The following is a 20,403-nucleotide window of genomic DNA, read 5'->3' as shown; positions in this document are numbered from 1 at the left end:
GCTATCTCATTCATGCCCAATGCCTGTGATTTTCCACATTGGATGCATTTTACACTTATACTGCTTAGCATGTTTACAGCCTGTCACTTCCATAGATTAATGTCATTTATCTGTTTTGTCTATCTTACTTGACAAACATGATTCTATTTTGTGTTTTAAATTCTTTATTCTGGTACTGACTTCCCTTGCAAGTTTTCAATTATTTTACAGGCCATGGCTCAGGTCAAGACCGTAGCCCGCGGACACTATCACCGCCGGGGCAGGCCGCATTTCGAGGACGAGGCTGGTCCTTCCCATGCCCAGGACCTTATACAGGAGGAGCTGGCTGAGCCCACATAGTCTCCCCATTCTGACAACAGATTACATTCTGATGCTGGCGCATCTCCTTCACACGGTGATGCTGAGGCTGAGCATATACCATCTCCACCACCACAGCTAGCTCAGCCAGCTCGGGAGTTAGACCAGCCATTACGCAGATACTCACACCTTCCAGTGGCGCATGAGTCAGTTTTTGACACAGATTTCTTCTCTCAGTCGATACTTACCCGATCCGCTTATGATGATATACTCCGGAGGGTCCTTTGTAATAACCCTAATTTCAAAAGGATAGTCCTAGTATTTAATTTATTGTTTTAATTGAATTTTTTTTTTTAATTCTTTAATTGGTTCTTTGACTTATTTGACTTACTTGAATTATTTGACTTATTTGACTTACTTGAATTATTTGTTTACTTATCTAATTATTTTTGTATTTGTTTATTTATTTAATTCTTTTTATTTTATGTACGTGGTTAATTATTTTATTTATTTTTCTTATGTTAGTGGATCGTTTCTATTAGTTAATTATTGTATGGTTCATTATTTTAAATTCATGGTTTTAGTGGCTTAAATTAATTACTTATTTATCAAATTAGGTTTCTATCAGTTTTTAGGAGTCACGTATTTAGCCGACATAGTTTTTAACCTAGAGTTATACTTGGATTAGGGTTAATGTTGAGTCTATAAATATATAGGTTACCTTTGTTTAGGGTTTTAGGAAAAGAAAAAAATAAACCTGTATTCGTCTGTGGAGGCAGAGGAGGAACAGAGGAATTTTTCAGTAGGAATTGTCGGGAACCTTCGAAGACGGCGTAGAGATTTTGAGCAAAAGTCTCAAAGGCAAGTTCTATCCTTACTCTCTCCCTTAGGTTTCGTGTTCTTTGCATTCGTAAACAGTTTTAGGATTAATGGAATCAATTTAAAACATTCTTTGTTCGGGTTTAAACTGTAATTTATCAATATATTTTATGTTTTGTAAAATTGTTAAAAATATGATGTTGCTTGCATAAATCTCTGTTAAAAGCCATGTATATAATGTTAACTGGACTTAAGCATGGACTGGGAATGTACTGGGATTGGGTTGCAGCCTCTGGAAGTTATGGCGTGAGGTAACAGAGGCGTAAAACGGAGACAGAAGGCGAAGAGACGAAGCAGAGAGGGGGAGAGTCGACTCTCCTTTGGAGAGAGCTGACTCCCTTTGATGGGAGGTAGCTCCCATGGATGTGGGAGCCGGCTCTAAGGGTAAAGAGCCGGCTCCACACTTGTTTAGAGCAAGCTTTTGCTCTAGTGGTCTGCTATTTTGTTTTCCCGTGTGTTTTTCTTTAGACAGTGAATGGGTTTGATTTTTCTGGGATGTTCAAGGATTGTAAGTGGAGATTTAGATGAGTTCTCTGGTTGTATTAGAACTTCAGAGGATGCAGGAAAGAATATTAAATCACTTAGGATTGCTAGGTTGAACATTAAACAGTTTCTAGCAAGTTATGCAAACTGTGGTGGCTGCAGGTGGTTCAAATTGTTTAGGTTGTTCTATGAACTGTTTGTGAATGGTTATTAAATAATAATCATGGATTTGTGGTATAAACTTAGCATGTTAAAAATCTGCACATTTTTTTTATGCCTGTTGTGGAGTATTTGCCATTTAAACCTTAGCAAACATTTCATAACTTGTGGGACTGTGTGTTGAAGCTTGATAACTGCCTATGATTAGTAAGCTCACTGTGATATTATTTGGTGTGTACACTTACCATGTTCTAGCTCTCATATGGATTCTGGAAATAAAACTGATAATTGCATATACTGATGTATGGTTAATTGCTAAACTGTGGTGGTGTAGTGTAGGTTCAACATATTAAAAATACACAACTCTAGTATGCTTACTCTGGAACTTGTGACATTTAAAGTTAACATTTATAATATCAATGGTGGAGATATGGATTTAGTTGCTATTCACTTTAGTTGTTGGTGTTAGCAACTGCTGGATGGTTGGATAGTATACACCGGTATGGGACGGTGGTATACTAGGGATAGTTGCTGTTTTACTTTAATTGTTGATATTATAAACTGCTGGATGATTGGATAATATACACCGGTATGGGACGGTGGTATACTGGGGACGGTTTGGTTTTAACATACCAAAACCTACCTACTCTGGATTAAGAATTGGATTAACTAAAAGTTAAGTCCTATTGATTTTGGTGTCATGGCAACGACTAGTTGAGCGGCACTACTAGGATATAGGATGGATTTTAAATATATTGTTATGGTACCTCGATATGAGCTTGAGTCTCAGGATTGACGGTTAGGGAACGTATATGCATTGGGATGCATAGCTGGATACGATGGTTAGAGGTGTACCCTGTTTAGGTTTAGGTACACATGCCCACCTCGTGTGCGTTTTAGCATGTTACCTCTATTCAGGTTGAGATTGGCTTGTAGTCTAGTGAGAGTCCTTTAGTATAACGATATATATATATATATATATATATATATATATATATATATATATATATATATATATATATATATATTTACGGACTATTAGTTATTGTGGAATTTTTTAGGATGTACATGCGTATCGTGCCTCTGTTTGGATTGTAGAAGTATAGAACTTGCACGTGGGCCTGACCTACTTCTATTTTTCAGGTACACGCCAGTTCCAGACTTAGACGTGTTCGTGCTGAGCAGAGGTTTCTACTCACTCTACCGACGATGTAGGATTTCTCTTCATAGCTTATCAGGATGTTCTTTCAGTTGTTTTAATTCAGTTTGGTTTTTATTCGGGGTCCACTAGAGATGGATTCTCGAGTTGTTAAACTTATGGAGTTTGGATTATCGAATTCTAACAATTATATTATTGGGACTTAAGTATTTATTTTTAAAGGATTTATATTTAGTTTCTTTCAGCTTAAATTTTATTTCTTAATTCAATTTGTATTCTGTGTTCGTTTTAAAGTATTAATTGTTTGATATTCCTCGGGTTTGGGCCTGGGCCTGATGAACCCGTGTCTCGGATCCGAGGGGTATCATAGTTGGTATCAGAGCACTCCAGGTTCAAGTGTCTCTAGGATGTTTCGTATTAAGTCTTCCGCGTAGCGTTTTCTCTTGATTAGAGCTTAAGTTTAGGATTCATTGTATTCCTTACGGTTCATTTAGAAATGGTACTGATGTTTGTCTTTTCGTGTTAACAGATGGTTAATGCTAGAAACGGATAGAACATGCAAGGAACTAGGAAGGAAAGGATAACGGCTCGTAGGCAACAGTATCTCCTACGGCGTCATCAAATGGAGGAAGAACAGCAAAGGCTTGGGTTTCAGGATGGTGATGGGCAGGTTCAGGAGGAAGTTCAACAGACTTTGGATCAGGGAGGAGATCCAAAGTAGCATTCTCACATCAACAACCTTATTGCTCGGGCTATAGAAGCTGGGGTAATAGCTGTACTTTGGAATCAGCCTCAAGTACCGCCGGCACTGCCACCAGCACCGGTTGTTCAGACTGATACTTGGGAGAAGGCCAGGAGTTCTTTCACAAAGAGGAGTCCACCTGAGTTCACAGGCTCCACCGATGCGAGGGCAGCTCACCATAGGAAACAGGACATTGAGTGACATCTTCGCTTGGTTCAATGCACGGAGGTTCAGAAGCAGATGCTTGCTACTTTCAAGCTAGTTGGGGATGCACTACAGTGGTGGGAGTTAGTTACTACCATAGAAGAGAGGATGGCCTTGACTTATGATGAGTTTAGTGCACGCTTTGAAGAAAAGTATTTTCCCTATGCAGTCAGGGCAGCTATAAAGACTGAGTTTCTAAATCTAGAGCAGGGAAACATGACAGGGGCAGAGTATGAATAGCAATTCACACGTTTATCTTTCTTTGCACCGGATGAGGTGGATACCGAGGAGAAGAAGCGCAACAGTTTCATTAAGGGACTGATGTGGTCTATCAAGAGAGCTATTATAGGTAGTCCAGCCTATACTACCTATGCTCAGGTGGTAGATGCCGCTCTACAGTAGTATCAGTTGACTGTGGACATCAGACAGGCCAAGGGTGAGAAGCGGGGTGACAGAGACTTTGCTAATCAGTTAGCTGAGAAAGGGAATGGGAACGTTCACCGACAGCATGACAAGGGCAAGTTCCAGGGACAACAGCCTTGGAAAAAGCACAAGGGTGGATCAAATGCTCCCAGGGATGTGGCACCTGTTCAGCGACAGCAGAATGGGGGACCACAGGCAGGACAGGGTTAGCCACAGGCTACCCGATAGAAGAGGCCATTCGGTACTTTCCAGGGTAGTTGCTATACTTGTGGGGAGTATGGTCACACTTCCAGGCAGTGTCTTACAGTTAGACAGGGACAGGGACAGAGACAGGGACATGGACAACATGTGCAGCAGGGACAGAGGGCGCCAGTGCCTTTACTAGCTCCACAGGTTCTACGGATTCAAGGACAGATACATCTGGCTTTACCGGCACCGCCGAAGCCTCAGGGACAGGCACCGCAGCAATTACATTATGGCAGGGTGTACAATCCTAAGCCACAGGATATCCTTGCACCTCAGGCTGTTGAGGGTAAGTTTCCTATACATGGTTTTCATGGACGTGTTTTATTTGATACGGGCGCTATACACTCATTTGTAGCTAGGATTTTTGTTGTTTTATCTGGCATTAGGACGAAGGTATGCATTAGACCTCAGGGTATTTCTACACCATTGGGCGATACAACTATTATACATGAGAGTGATGGGCCTGTGACACTAGATATTGGCAGACTCAGATTTTTAGCCAACCTATTGGTCCTGGATATGCACACTTATGATGTGATACTTGGGATGGATTGGTTGTCTCACTACCATGCCCAAGTTAATTGCTTTGATAGGTCTGTTGTATTTACCATACCTGGTCAGGACATGTATGTCGTCGCTATGCCACGTTCTAGCGGGGTCGATAGCACCTATTTGTTCCATGTGGAGGAGGAAACGGAGGAGTGGACTACTGTATCATTGGATAACATACCGGTGGTACAGAATTTTTTGGATGTACTTCAGGAGATTCTAGGGTTGCCACCTAGTTGCGAGATTGATTTTGTAATAGACTTAGCTCCAGGCACTGCACCTATTGCTTGGGCACCCTATAGGATGGCACCGGTGGAGATGAGAGAGCTGAGGGATCAGATTTAGCAGTTACTCAGCCAGGGTTATATTCGTAGAAGTACATCACCTTAGGGAGCACCAGTGTTATTTGTGAAGAATAAGGATGGTTCGCTCCGCTTGTGTATAAATTACAGGGAGTTGAACAAGGTTACGATTCGTAACAAGTATCCTTTGCCCAGGATTGATGACTTGTTTGATCAGTTAAGGGGAGCCACATATTTCTCCAAGATTGATCTGCGTTCTGGATATCATCAGTTGAGAGTTAGGGAGTAGGATGTTCCTAAGATCGCGTTTCTCACGAGATATGGTTCTTATGAGTTCCGTATCATGCCGTTTGGGACAACTAACGCGCCAGCAGTGTTCATGGTCTTAATAAACAGAGTCTTCAGGGCTTTTTTGGATCAATTTGTCATTATTTTCATTGATGATATCTTGATCTATTCTAGGTCTGAGGACGATTATGCGCGACATCTTCAGATGGTGTTGCAGATACTTCGTGAACACCAGTTATATGCCAAGTTCAAGAAGTGTGAATTTTGGAAGTGTGAAGTGAAGTTTCTGGGTCACGTGGTGTCAGAAAGGGGGATAGCGGTTGATCCAGCCAAGGTTTCAGCTGTGATAGAGTGGGGACAGCCTACTTCACCTACCGAGATTCGGAGTTTTCTCAGTTTGGCAGGATATTATCGTCAGTTCATCTAGGGTTCTCTAAGATAGCAGGACCACTCACTCATCTGACCAAGAAGGGTGTACAGTTCGTATGGGATGAGCACTATCAGCGAGCTTTTGATGAGCTGAAAAGTAAGTTGATTTCTACACCGGTTCTGGATACTCCACGGAGCGGGATAGAGTATCTTGTCTACATGAATGCTTCGTTGCAGGGTCTTGGATGTGTTTTGATGTAGGAGGAGCGACCGATTTCGTATGGATCTCGGAAGCTTAAACCTTATAAGCTTAATTATCCAACGCATGATTTGGAGTTGGCAGCTGTGGTCTTTGCCTTACGAATTTGGAGGCATTATCTGTTGGGTAAGTCCTTCAGGTTGTTTAGTGATCACAAGAGTCTGCAGTATTTGTTCACTCAGCGGGAGCTGAATATGAGACAGCGCAGATGGTTGGAGTTTGTGAAAGACTATCACTTTTCCATACAATATAATCCAGGGAAAGCGAATGTGGTGGCGGATGCACTCAGTCGCCGACTTGTTGGTTGTCTTTCTGCCTTATTCACCACTGAGTGGAATGCTTTGAAGAATGTAGATGAGTTATCGGATGCTTTTATGGCTTGCATGGTGGTTACACCTTCCATCATTCGCAAGGTTTTACAAGCACAACTCACTGATGAGCAGTGTATCAACAAAGTTACAGAGATAGCTTTCGGAGAGGTTCTATTCTACTATGTTAGGGTTGATGGAGGTTTGCGGTACAAGGGTCGGTTAGTGGTACCTTCTGCTGATGATTTGAGGAAGGATGTGATGACCGAGACGCACCACTCTGAGTTTTCTGTTCATCCAACAGGCGACAAGATGTATCAGGATATGAAGCGGCAGTTTTGGTGGGCAGGTATGAAGAGGGACATTACTCTATTTGTCTCACGATGTAGTACTTGTTAGATAGTCAAGATTGATCATCAGAGGCCGCCAGGACCTCTACAGCCACTGCTGATACCGGAGTGGAAATGGGAGAGCATTTCTATGGACTTTGTGGAAGGGTTGCCAAATTCCTTCAAGGATCATAATTCCATTTGGGTCATTGTGGATAGACTGACTAAATCAGCTCACTTCTTGCCTATTCGCACTGACTACACTTTGGAGCAGTTGGCGAGGCTTTACATTTCAGAGATTGTGAAGTTGCACGGTATTCCATTGTCTATTATATTGGACAGGGATTCGAGCTTTGTGTTTGGATTCTGGAAGAGTTTCCAGCAGGCTTTGGGTATGGAGTTACACCTTAGTACTGCTTATCATCCTCAGACTGGTGGATAGACTGAGAGGGTGAACCAGATTATAGAGGATATGCTTCGCTCCGGTATTCTTGACTTCAAGGGCCATTGGGAGGATGACTTACCACTCGTGGAGTTTGCTTATAACAATAGTTTCCAGAAGACTATTGGGATGGCACCATTTGAGGCATTATACGGCCGACCATGTCGATCGCCTGTTTGTTAGATGGAGGTCAGTGAGAGCAGATTCTTGGGTCCTGAGTTCATGAAGGATACTTCAGAGATGATTGCTTTTATTCGAGATCGTATACGTACTGCCCAAAGTAGGCAGAAGAGCTATGCTGATCGTCGAACACGTGCTTTGGAGTTTCAGGTTGGGGATCAGGTTCTTCTCAAAGTATCGTCTATGAAAGGTGTCATGCGCTTTGGGAAGAAAGGAAAGTTGTCACCACGGTTTGTCGGTCCATTCATGATTACGGATAGAGTTGGCGCTGTGGCTTATCGGTTGACACTTCCGGATAATTTGGATCGCGTGCACAATGTGTTCCATGTTGCGGAAATTTCTGCGGGATGAGGATCGGTATCAACATATTGATGTTGGGGAGATTGAGTTACAGCCGGATGCAACTTATTTGGAGCCACCGTGTCATATTGTCGATCGTCCGGATCAGATTCTTCGTAATAAGGTTATTCCTTTGGTACGTGTTCAGTGGAGTCATCACAATGAGGTTGAGTCCACTTGGGAACGGGAGGATGTCATTCGCTCGCAGTATCCTGAAATATTGGAAGAAGGTAAGAGCGAATTCCGAGGACGGAATTCCTTTTATTTGGGGGGAAGAATGTAATACCCCTAATTTCAAAAGAATAGTCCTGGTATTTAATTTATTGTTTTAATTGAATTTTTTTTTAATTCTTTAATTGGTTCTTTGACTTATTTGACTTACTTGAATTATTTGACTTATTTGAATTATTTGTTTACATATCTAATTATTTTTGTATTTATTTATTTATTTAATTCTTTTTATTTTATGTACATGGTTAATTATTTTATTTATTTGTTTTATGTTAGTGGATCGTTTCTGTTAGTTAATTATTGTATGGTTAATTATTTTAAATTCATGGTTTTAGTGGCTTAAGTTAATTACTTATTTATCAAATTAGGTTTCTATCAGTTTTTAGGAGTCACGTATTTAGCCGACATAGTTTTTAACCTAGAGTTATACTTGGATTAGGGTTAATGTTGAGTCTATAAATATATAGGTTACCTTTGTTTAGGGTTTTAGGAAAAGAAAAAAATAAACCTGTATTCGTCTGTGGAGGCAGAGGAGGAACAGAGGAATTTTTCAGTAGGAATTGCCGGGAACCTTCGAAGACGGTGTAGAGATTTTGAACAAAAGTCTCAAAGGCAAGTTCTATCCTTACTCTCTCCCTTAGGTTTCATGTTCTTTGCATTCTTAAATAGTTTTAGGATCAATGGAATCAATTTAAAACATTCTTTGTTCGTGTTTAAACTGTAATTTATCAATATGTTTTATGTTTTGTAAAATTGTTAAAAACATAATGTTGCTTGCATAAATCTCTGTTAAAAGCCATATATGTAATGTTAACTGGACTTAAGCATGGACTGGGAATGTACTGGGATTAGGTTGCAGCCTTTGGAAGTTATGGCGTGAGGTAACAGAGGCGTAAAACGGAGACAGAAGGCAAAGATACGAAGCAGAGAGGGGGAGAGCCGGCTCTCCTTTGGAGAGAGCTGACTCCCTTTGATGGGAGGCAGCTCCCATGGATATAGGGGCTGGCTCCAAGGGTAAAGACCCGGCTCCACACTTGTTTGGAGCAAGCTTTTGCTCCAGTGGTCTGCTATTTTGTTTTCCCGTGTGTTTTTCTTCAGACAGTGAATGGGTTTGATTTTTCTGGGATGTTCAAGGATTGTAAGTGGAGATTTAGATGAGTTCTCTGGTTGTATTAGAACTTCAGAGGATGTAGGAAAGAATATTAAATCACTTAGGATTGCTAGGTTGAACATTAAACAGTTTCTAGCAAGTTATGCAAACTGTGGTGGCTGCAGGTGGTTCAAATTGTTTAGGTTGTTCTATGAACTGTTTGTGAATGGTTATTAAATAATAATCATGGATTTGTGGTATAAACTTAGCATGTTAAAAATCTGCACATTTTTTTTTATGCCTGTTGTGGAGTATTTGCCATTTAAACCTTAGCAAACATTTCATAACTTGTGGGACTGTGTGTTGAAGCTTGATAACTGCCTATGATTAGTAAGCTCACTGTGATATTATTTGGTGTGTACACTTACCATGTTCTAGCTCTCATATGGATTCTGGAAATAAAACTGATAATTGCATATACTGATGTATGGTTAATTGCTAGACTGTGGTGGTGTAGTGTAGGTTCAGCATATTAAAAATACACAACTCTAGTATGCTTACTCTGGAACTTGTGACATTTAAAGTTAACATTTATAATATTAATGGTGGAGATATGGATTTAGTTGCTATTCACTTTAGTTGTTGGTGTTAGCAACTGCTGGATGGTTGGATAGTATACACCGGTATGGGACGGTGGTATACTAGGGATAGTTGCTGTTTTACTTTAATTGTTGATATTATAAACTGCTGGATGATTGGATTGTATACACCGGTATGGGACGGTGGTATACTGGGGACGGTTTGGTTTTAACATACCAAAACCTACCTACTCTGGATTAAGAATTGGATTAACTAAAAGTTAAGTCCTATTGATTTTGGTGTCATGGCAATGACTAGTTGAGCGGCACTACTAGGATACAGGATGGATTTTAAATATATTGTTATGGTACCTCGATATGAGCTTGAGTCTCAGGATCGACGGTTAGGGAATGTATATGCATTGGGATGCATAGCTGGATACGATGGTTAGAGGTGTACCCTGTTTAGGTTTAGGTACACATGCCCACCTCATGTGCGTTTTAGCATGTTACCTCTATTCAGGTTGAGACTGGCTTGTAGTCTAGTGAGAGTCCTTTAGTATGACGATATATATATATATATATATATTTACGGACTATTAGTTATTGTGGAATTTTTTAGGATATACATGCGTATCGGGCCTCTGTTTGGATTGTAGAAGTGTAAAACTTGCACGTGGGCCTGACCTACATCTATTTTTCAGGTACACGCCAGTTCCAGACTTAGACGTGTTCGTGCTGAGCAGAGGTTTCTACTCACTCTACCGACGATGTAGGATTTCTCTCCATAGCTTATCAGGATGTTCTTTCAGTTGTTTTAATTCAGTTTGGTTTTTATTAGGGGTCCACTAGAGATGGATTCTCGAGTTGTTAAACTTATGGAGTTTGGATTATCGAATTCTAACAATTATATTATTGGGACTTAAGTATTTATTTTTAAAGGATTTATATTTAGTTTCTTTCAGCTTAAATTTTATTTCTTAATTCAATTTGTATTCTGTGTTCGTTTTAAAGTATTAATTGTTTGATATTCCTCGGGTTTGGGCCTGGGCCTGATGAACCCGTGTCTCGGATCCGAGGGGTATCACAGTTGGTATCAGAGCACTCCAGGTTCAAGTGTCTCTAGGATGTTTCGTATTAAGTCTTCCGCGTAGTGTTTTCTCTTATTAGAGCTTAAGTTTAAGATTCATTGTATTCCTTACGGTTCATTTAGAAATGGTACTGATGTCTGTCTTTTCGTGTTAACAGATGGTTAATGCTAAAACGGATAGAACATGCAAGGAACTAGGAAGGAACGGAGAACGACTCGTAGGCAACAGTATCTCCTACGGCGTCAGCAAATGGAGGAAGAACAGCAAAGGCTTGGGTTTCAGGATGGTGATGGGCAGGTTCAGGAGGAAGTTCAACAGACTTTGGATCAGGGAGGAGATCCAGAGTAGCATTCTCACATCAACAACCTTATTGCTCGGGCTATAGAAGCTGGGGTAACAGCTGTACTTCGGAATCAACCTCAAGTACCGCCGGCACTGCCACCAGCACCGGTTGTTTAGACTGATACTTGGGAGAAGGCCAGGAGTTCTTTCACAAAGAGGAGTCCACCTGAGTTCACAGGCTCCACCGATGCGGGGGCAGCTCACTATAGGAAACAGGACATTGAGTGACATCTCCGCTTGGTTCAATGCACGGAGGTTCAGAAGCAGATGCTTGCTACTTTCAAGCTAGTTGGGGATGCACTACAGTGGTGGGAATTAGTTACTACCACAGAAGAGAGGATGGCCTTGACTTATGATGAGTTTAGTGCACGCTTTGAAGAAAAGTATTTTCCCTATGCAGTCAGGGCAGCTATGAAGACTGAGTTTCTAAATCTAGAGCATGGAAACATGACAGGGGCAGAGTATGAATAGCAATTCACACGTTTATCTTTCTTTGCACCGGATGAGGTGGATACCGAGGAGAAGAAGCGCAACAGTTTCATTAAGGGACTGATGTGGTCTATCAAGAGAGCTATTATAGGTAGTCCAGCCTATACTACCTATGTTCAGGTGGTAGATGCCGCTCTACAGTAGTATCAGTTGACTGTGGACATCAGACAGGCCAAGGGTGAGAAGCGGGGTGACAGAGACTTTGCTAATCAGTTAGCTGAGAAAGGGAATGGGAACGTTCACCGACAGCATGACAAGGGCAAGTTCCAGGGACAACAGCCTTGGAAAAAGCACAAGGGTGGATCAAATGCTCCCAGGGATGTGGCACCTGTTCAGCGACAGCAGAATGGGGGACCACAGGCAGGACAGGGTTAGCCACAGGCTACCCGATAGAAGAGGCCATTCGGTACTTTCCAGGGTAGTTGCTATACTTGTGGGGAGTATGGTCACACTTCCAGGCAGTGTCTTACAGTTAGACAGGGACAAGGACAGAGACAGGGACATGGACAACATGTGCAGCAGGGACAGAGGGCGCCAGTGCCTTTACTAGCTCCACAGGTTCTACGGATTCAAGGACAGATACATCTGGCTTTACCGGCACCGCCGAAGCCTTAGGGACAGGCACCGCAGCAATTACATTATGGTAGGGTGTACAATCCTAAGCCACAGGATATCCTGGCACCTCAGGCTGTTGAGGGTAAGTTTCCTATACATGGTTTTCATGGACGTGTTTTATATGATACGGGCGCTATACACTCATTTGTAGCTAGGATTTTTGTTGTTTTATCTAGCATGAGGACGAGGGTATGCATTAGACCTCAGGGTATTTCTACACCATTGGGCGATACAACTATTATACATGAGAGTGATGGGCCTGTGACACTAGATATTGGCAGACTCAGATTTTTAGCCAACCTATTGGTCCTGGATATGCACACTTATGATGTGATACCTGGGATGGATTGGTTGTCTCACTACCATGCCCAAGTTAATTGCTTTGATAGGTCAATTGTATTTACAATACCTGGTCAGGACATGTATGTCGTCGCCATGCCACGTTCTAGCGGGGTTGATAGCACCTATTTGTTCCATGTGGAGGAGGAAACGGAGGAGGGGACTACTGTATCATTGGATAACATACCGGTGGTACAGAATTTTTTGGATGTACTTCAGGAGATTCTAGGGTTGCCACCTAGTTGCGAGATTGATTTTGTGATAGACTTAGCTTCAGGCACTGCACCTATTGCTTGGGCACCCTATAGGATGGCACCGGTGGAGATGAGAGAGCTGAGGGATCAGATTTAGCAGTTACTTAGCCAGGGTTTTATTCGTAGAAGTACATCACCTTAGGGAGCACCAGTGTTATTTGTGAAGAAGAAGGATGGTTCGCTCCGCTTGTGTATAAATTACAGGGAGTTGAACAAGGTTACGATTCGTAACAAGTATCCTTTGCCCAGGATTGATGACTTGTTTGATCAGTTAAGGGGAGCCACATATTTCTCCAAGATTGATCTGCGTTCTGGATATCATCAGTTGAGAGTTAGGGAGTAGGATGTTCTTAAGATCGCGTTTCTTACGAGATATGGTTCTTATGAGTTCCGTATCATGCCGTTTGGGACAACTAACGCGCCAGCAGTGTTCATGGACTTAATAAACAGAGTCTTCAGGGCTTTTTTGGATCAGTTTGTCATTATTTTCATTGATGATATCTTGATCTATTCTAGGTCTGAGGACGATCATGCGCGACATCTTCGGATGGTGTTGCAGATACTTCGTGAACACCAGTTATATGCCAAGTTCGAGAAGTGTGAATTTTGGAAGTGGGAAGTGAAGTTTCTGGGTCACGTGGTGTCAGAAAGGGGGATAGCGGTTGATCCAGCCAAGGTTTCAGCTGTGATAGAGTGGGGACAGCCTACTTCACCTACCGAGATTCGGAGTTTTCTCAGTTTGGCAGGATATTATCGTCGGTTCATCCAGGGGTTCTCCAAGATAGCCGGACCACTCACTCATCTGACCAAGAAGGGTGTACAGTTCGTATTGGATGAGCACTATCAGCGAGCTTTTGATGAGCTGAAAAGTAAGTTGACTTCTGCACCGGTTCTGGATACTCCACGGAGCGGGATAGAGTATCTTGTCTACATGAATGCTTCGTTGCAGGGTCTTGGATGTGTTTTGATGTAGGAGGAGCGACCGATTTCTTATGGATCTCGAAAGCTTAAACCTTATAAGCTTAATTATCCAACGCATGATTTGGAGTTGGCAGCTATGGTCTTTGCCTTACGAATTTGGAGGAATTATCTGTTGGGTAAGTCCTTCAGGTTGTTTAGTGATCACAAGAGTCTGCAGTATTTGTTCACTCAGCGGGAGCTGAATATGAGACAGCGCAGATGGTTGGAGTTTGTGAAAGACTATCACTTTTCCATACAATATAATCCAGGAAAAGCGAATGTGGTGGCGGATGCACTCAGTCGCTGACTTGTCGGTAGTCTTTCTGCCTTATTCACCACTGAGTGGAATGCTTTGAAGAATGTAGATGAGTTATCGGATGCTTTTATGGCTTGCATGGTGGTTACACCTTCCATCATTCGCAAGGTTTTACAAGCACAACTCACCGATGAGCAGTGTATCAACAAAGTTACAGAGATAGCTTTTGGAGAGGTTTTATTCTACTATTTTAGGGCTGATGGAGGTTTGCGGTACAAGGGTCGGTTAGTGGTACCTTCTGCTGATGATTTGAGGAAGGATGTGATGACCGAGACGCACCACTCTGAGTTTTCTGTTCATCCAAGAGGCGACAAGATGTATCAGGATATGAAGCGGCAGTTTTGGTGGGCAGGTATGAAGTGGGACATTACTCTATTTGTCTCACGATGTAGTACTTGTTAGATAGTCAAGATTGATCATCAGAGGCCGCCAGGACCTCTACAGCCACTGCTGATACCGGAGTGGAAATGGGAGGGCATTTTTATGGACTTTGTGGAAGGGTTGCCGAATTCCTTCAAGGATCATAATTCCATTTGGGTCATTGTGGATAGACTGACTAAATCAGCTCACTTCTTGCCTATTCGCACTGACTACACTTTGGAGCAGTTGGCGAGGCTTTACATTTCAGAGATTGTGAAGTTGCACGGTATTCCATTGTCTATTATATCGGACAGGGATTCGAGCTTTGTGTTTGGATTCTGGAAGAGTTTCCAGCAGGCTTTGGGTATGGAGTTACACCTTAGTACTGCTTATCATCCTCAGACTGGTGGACAGACTGAGAGGGTGAACTAGATTATAGAGGATATGCTTCGCTCCGGTATTCTTGACTTCAAGGGCCATTGGGAGGATGACTTACCACTTGTGGAGTTTGCTTATAACAATAGTTTCCAGAAGACTATTGGGATGGCACCATTTGTGGCATTATACGGCCGACCATGTCGATCGCCTGTTTGTTAGATAGAGGTTAGTGAGAGCAGATTCTTGGGCCCTGAGTTCATCAAGGATACTTCAAAGATGATTGCTTTTATTCGAGATCGTATACGTACTTCCCAAAGTAGGCAGAAGAGCTATGCTGATCGTCGCACACGTGCTTTGAATTATATTATTGGGACTTAAGTATTTATTTTTAAAGGATTTATATTTAGTTTCTTTCAACTTAAATTTTATTTCTTAATTCAATTTGTATTCTGTGTTCGTTTTAAAGTATTAATTGTTTGATATCCCTTGGGTTTAGGCCTGGGCTGATCAACCCATGTCTCAGATCTGAGGGGTATCACAGCCTTGTAGCCATTCTTGCCCCTGTCACATACCCGGTGTACCCGAGGCTAGTACGGATGTTCTTCCAGAACCTTCGGCCTACCCCGCGTAACACAGCGGAGCTGAGGACCTCCATTGATGGCCATCCGATTTCTATCACTGTAGACACATTCGCCAGATCGTGCCATTGTCCACATGACTGCCCTCCCGAGCTACAGGAGACATATCCCTAGCTATACAAGCATTCATATGCAAATATGGTCGTTCTTCTCACAGGTCATTACGCCGATGGAGAGACCTTCACCACCCGCACCTATTTGCCTAATGATTTATGGTTCTTTGACTCAGTCTTGTTCCACAACGTCTTTATGGCTGGCCATAAGATTCAGCGGAGAGGCGACTACTTTATAGCTCTGTACACTTTCTATACAGAGCATTGGTTGTCTATCCCCGCGCTCATCTGGAGCGTGATGAGGAAGCTCTACAATGAGCACATTAGCAAGGAGAGGCCCAAAAGGGCTAAGTCTCTCCCATTTGGCCACCTCATCAGCCAGATCTTGCTAGACCAGTGCTATCCTTTCCATCAATGGGAGCATCCTGAGAGGGGAGCCAGTCACTTCCTGAAGAAGGACTAGGATAAGAGCTACAATGCCATTATCAAGAGACTACAGGATGACGCAGTAGAGGCGGCAGAGGAGCTAGAGGCTGAGGAGGCAACAGCAGCAGCAGACCCGGCAGCGGACGATGCAGCAGTCGATCGGGCTGCCGTACACATGGACATTGATTTAGAACAGCCTACTGAGGATGCAGAGTAGCCCTCTCCAGTTGGGTCACCCATTCATGATGCGGAGCAGGCTCAGGATCATCATTCTCCTGATCCATCCACACCTGAGGCTCCAGTACAGACACCTGGCTTTGGAGAACGTCTCTAGGCTTTGGAGGATGCTGTCGTATCTATTCGAGCAGACACGGTCTCTCTCCAAGAGGATGCTATCTCCATCAGAGCTGATATTGCTACCCTCTGTACGGATGTCATGACAGCATTCAGGGATCTATCCAGAGGCATCCGCGGAGCGTGACCTGCCCGTCCTACCTCTTCTTCCTGATCTCTCTATCCCTTTCCTCCTGTTATTTTATATATCTGTGATCTCATCATGTTTTTGATACTGTTATACTATTTTTGCAGCCGTGTCTGTCGACTCTGATACTGGGTGTACTATACTTTATTTATTTTATCTATATATGTTTTCTGTATGGATGTCATATTTTCATATTCTTATTGCTATCTGTTTGACTCTATCAGGTGCATTCCAGTGACTTCAGTGAGAGAGAGTACTGCCCAAAATTTTCAAGACCACCCTTTTACCTCTCTCTATTTTCAGTTGCTATCCCATTTACACTTGCATAACCACTGTACACTGTTATTATCCCTTTTGTTATCTGATGAGTTTATCCAAGTGCCAAATTTTAGGACCACAATTAATCCCAAGTTTGGGGGGGGGGGGGGGGGGGGGGCGCTATGCCACCCACTTTGGATACTTTAGTCCCAGCCATTCTTTGCCTTACTTGCACTGGTATACTCTTTCCTTTTGTTCTCTTTGCACATTGAGGACATTGTGCTATTTAAGTTTGGGAGTAATGGTGCTTTGCAGTGTTTGTTTTTAAATGCAAAATTTTGAGCATGTTTTGTGTATTTGAGAGATTTTATATGATTGGTTCATGACTAGCTATGATTTTTATATTTTGAGGACTATATTGCTTAAAATTTAAAAATTGCTTGACTTAAGAGTCCAATACTCCTTGTATGCCTTGCGGATGCCATTTAGGAGCAAATTTTTCAAAAAATTGATATCTTGCTTGTAAGGATGCCATTTAGGAGTAAATTTTTTAAAAAATTGATATCTTGCTTACACTTGTGGTCCACATCATCTTGATTTTGTGATTGTTTTGAGATTCATTCTAGGATTCTACACTAGCACAGGCGCACACTTGTAATACCCCTAATTTTAAAAGGACGTGATGGAATTTTATTTAATTATTTTAAATGGTTTTTAATTATTTAATTGGTTGTTTGCTTGTTTTAATTAACTTGATTGGTTTTTGTTTTCTTTAGTTGACTTAATTGTTTTAATTGTTTGATTTAATTGTTTAGTTGGGTGTTTAAATTTCATTTATTTGCTTATTTAATTTATTTTTATTTTAATTCGATCAATTAATTGTGTATTTTTCTTTAATTGATTGTTTAAATTTATTTTCTTGCATTAACTGTTAAATTGTATTTCTATTTTGCAAGCACGTATAAAATTAAAAATGCTAACCGACTTAGGTAGTGGGTGGATTCTAGGGTTTTACGTTTGAACATAGCCGACTTAGGGTTGGTGTAGGATTTAAAATTAGGGTTTGTGTCCCTAATTTTACATAGAGTAGGATTGTTGTTTAGAGCCTATAAATATATAAGATCACTGGGGTTTAGGGTTTTAGGAAAAACATAAGCACAAGTCTGTAAACAGAGAGTCAGTGAGATACAGAGGGAAAAGAAAGAGATAGGAGAAGAAGGCTAGGTTGGACCAAGGAGGAGGAATGAGAGGTTTCTTATAGGTAAAACCAATAGCGACAGAGGTGGAACTGCAGTCTAGGACATTACCGAAACATTCAGAGATGGTGGAATTAGAGTTTAAAATCTGAAACTCAAGGCAAGTCTCTGTTCTTCTCTTTCCCGTTAATTCGTGTTTTGTGCATGCCTAGTTAAGACTCCAGGGGTTAATCACAGATTAAAATAGATGAAACGAATGATATGATTCACCCTGTATGCATGTTTAAATCAGTTTTTAGTTCCATCATATTAATCTGTTTTGGTGTTGCTTGGAAGTATTAACTGAAATCTTGTTGCCGATTGTTTTCAAATCTAGTGTTAAATTCTTATTGTAATCGTATAACTATGTTGGAGGATTAGTCTGAGATATTAAATGAGCTTTAGAATAAGTACTTAAAACAGTGCTCAAATTCACCAAATTAATCCGTTGTGGGTTGCCTACAATTTCAGACTAAGTTTCTGTGATCAGTGCTTCTAAACCTATGTTCTATGTATGCTATCATTACATATCAGTGATTTAAAATTAATCTAGGACTGAGTTTGAACCTGAGAACAACCATTAAGAACCTTACAGAGGTCTGGAAAACACCGCAGTCGAGGAAGATGCAGCAAAACGGACGACGACAACTAAGGGGAGAAGAGCAGGCTCCAAGAAGAGGAGAAGCCGACTCTTTCTACCTTAGAGCCGGCTCCAAAGGAAGGTGGAGACAGCTCAAGCATCTAGGAGCTGGCTCCTATATCAATGGAGCAGGCTCTTTTGAAAAAAGAGCAGGCTCTTTGTTTTGAATGAGCCTGCTCTCAGTTGAATGCACCAAATTTTGTTTCTGTGCACTGTTTGGTCTGTATAGGTTGTTGGAACTTTATTTAAACTGTTTTAAATTATTGTTGGGTCTGGAATAAACCTGTTATACTAAGGGAAATATTAATCCATGATTAGGTTAAGGATTGGAGCAAATTAAATTTAAGAAATATCGGGGGTTGCTAACTGTTTTGAACATTTAAAACCATGTACTGGAACTTGGAATTTTTCTGGCATATATATTTTATTACTATTTGGTTGTATTTAAACAGAAGTATAAGAATAATAAATGCTTGAATTCATCTATTTTTGATATGGAATAAATTGATAAGCATACTTTGTGAATTCTATCAATTTATGGATTTTATGGAGGACTTGAGTGCTATGACTCATATTAGCAACTTTAATGAATGAAATGTGATGCTTAGGTTCTGTAATGATTTTCCTAATGTCATGTGATATGTATTAAATTGTATTTATGCATATTCTGGATAATGGTTGATAAGTAACAGTAATTATCTTAATAATTATGTTAGATGGATTGGATTGTATGTACCGGCATGGGATGGTGACATACTGGGTATGGATTAGTTTAAAATACTAAGTCCTACCTAATTTGGATTAAGGTATGGATTAATCATAAAGGTTAAGTCCATCACCTATATGTGTCATATCAATTATGAATTAAGTGACCTACTTTTGGTTTAAGGATGGATGCGTTATACATTATATCGAACCACTACAAAGTTGGATGATATATTGTATTAAGAGGAGTACGGACTTTATATATATATTTTATGTGCTATGGTATGAGCCTGAGTCTCAGGACAATGGTTAGGGCGCGTATATCGCCTAAGATAGATAACTGGACATAGGTGTTGTTCCTTGGTAGGTCTAGGTACTCATGCCCACCTTCGGGTGCGTATTCGCATGTTGCCTTCTATTCAGGCTGAAATAGACCTACTGGACTAGTGAGCGTCCTATAGTGTGTACTATATATATATATGGACTACTCTAGATATTGTTGAGTCTTCCTTGGATGTATCTGCATATCGGATTACTGTTTGGATTGTAGTAGATCAGGACTTGCATGTGGGCCTGACCCACTCATTTATTTTTCAGGTGCTCGTCAGTTCCAGAGTTAGAGGTTGATCGTGCTAAGCAGATAAAGATATTCATTCCTCCGATTATGTAGGAATCTTTGCTATGTTAGCTTTGGATTTTATTTCTATTATTTCAGTTTTGGTTTGAGAGTTTTAATAAGGGGTCCAATGGATGGATTCCCGAGTTGTAAACTTATGGAGTTTTGGATTATCAGTTTTAATTAATTATGATACAAGGATTTCCTTTTAGTTTCTTCCAACTTATTATATTATTTCGTATTTCATTTTGTATTCCGTGTTTGATTTAAATACTTTAATTGTTTGATATCCCTCGGGTTTGGGCTCTGACCTGATCAACCCCCGACTCGGATCCGAGGGGTATCACAGTT

General features: G+C 41.2%; 1 long non-coding RNA gene across 3 annotated transcripts in view; it reads left to right on the top strand.

Moving 5' to 3' along the window:
• The window catches only part of LOC132295298 (uncharacterized), a 42,241-nt gene that overhangs the window by 11,202 nt on the left and 10,636 nt on the right, over window positions 1-20,403 (top strand). For 2 of the 3 annotated variants that reach the window (XR_009478427.1, XR_009478430.1), the window contains exon 4: window positions 211-759. The exons of the other annotated variant lie outside the window; for it this stretch is intronic. This is a non-coding gene — a long non-coding RNA (uncharacterized LOC132295298). Of the gene's footprint in view, window positions 1-210; window positions 760-20,403 lie in introns of those variants that run through there. 3 annotated transcript variants of the gene reach the window in all.

The sequence above is a fragment of the Cornus florida genome, unplaced genomic scaffold, assembly GCF_030987335.1.
Source record: "Cornus florida cultivar Cherokee Brave unplaced genomic scaffold, ASM3098733v1 CherokeeBrave_3.0.0_Hap2_Chr02, whole genome shotgun sequence".
Classification (NCBI taxonomy): Eukaryota; Viridiplantae; Streptophyta; class Magnoliopsida; order Cornales; family Cornaceae; genus Cornus; species Cornus florida.
The sequence above is the reverse complement of the archived record's forward strand: the minus strand, read 5'-3'. Positions and strand labels throughout refer to the sequence as shown.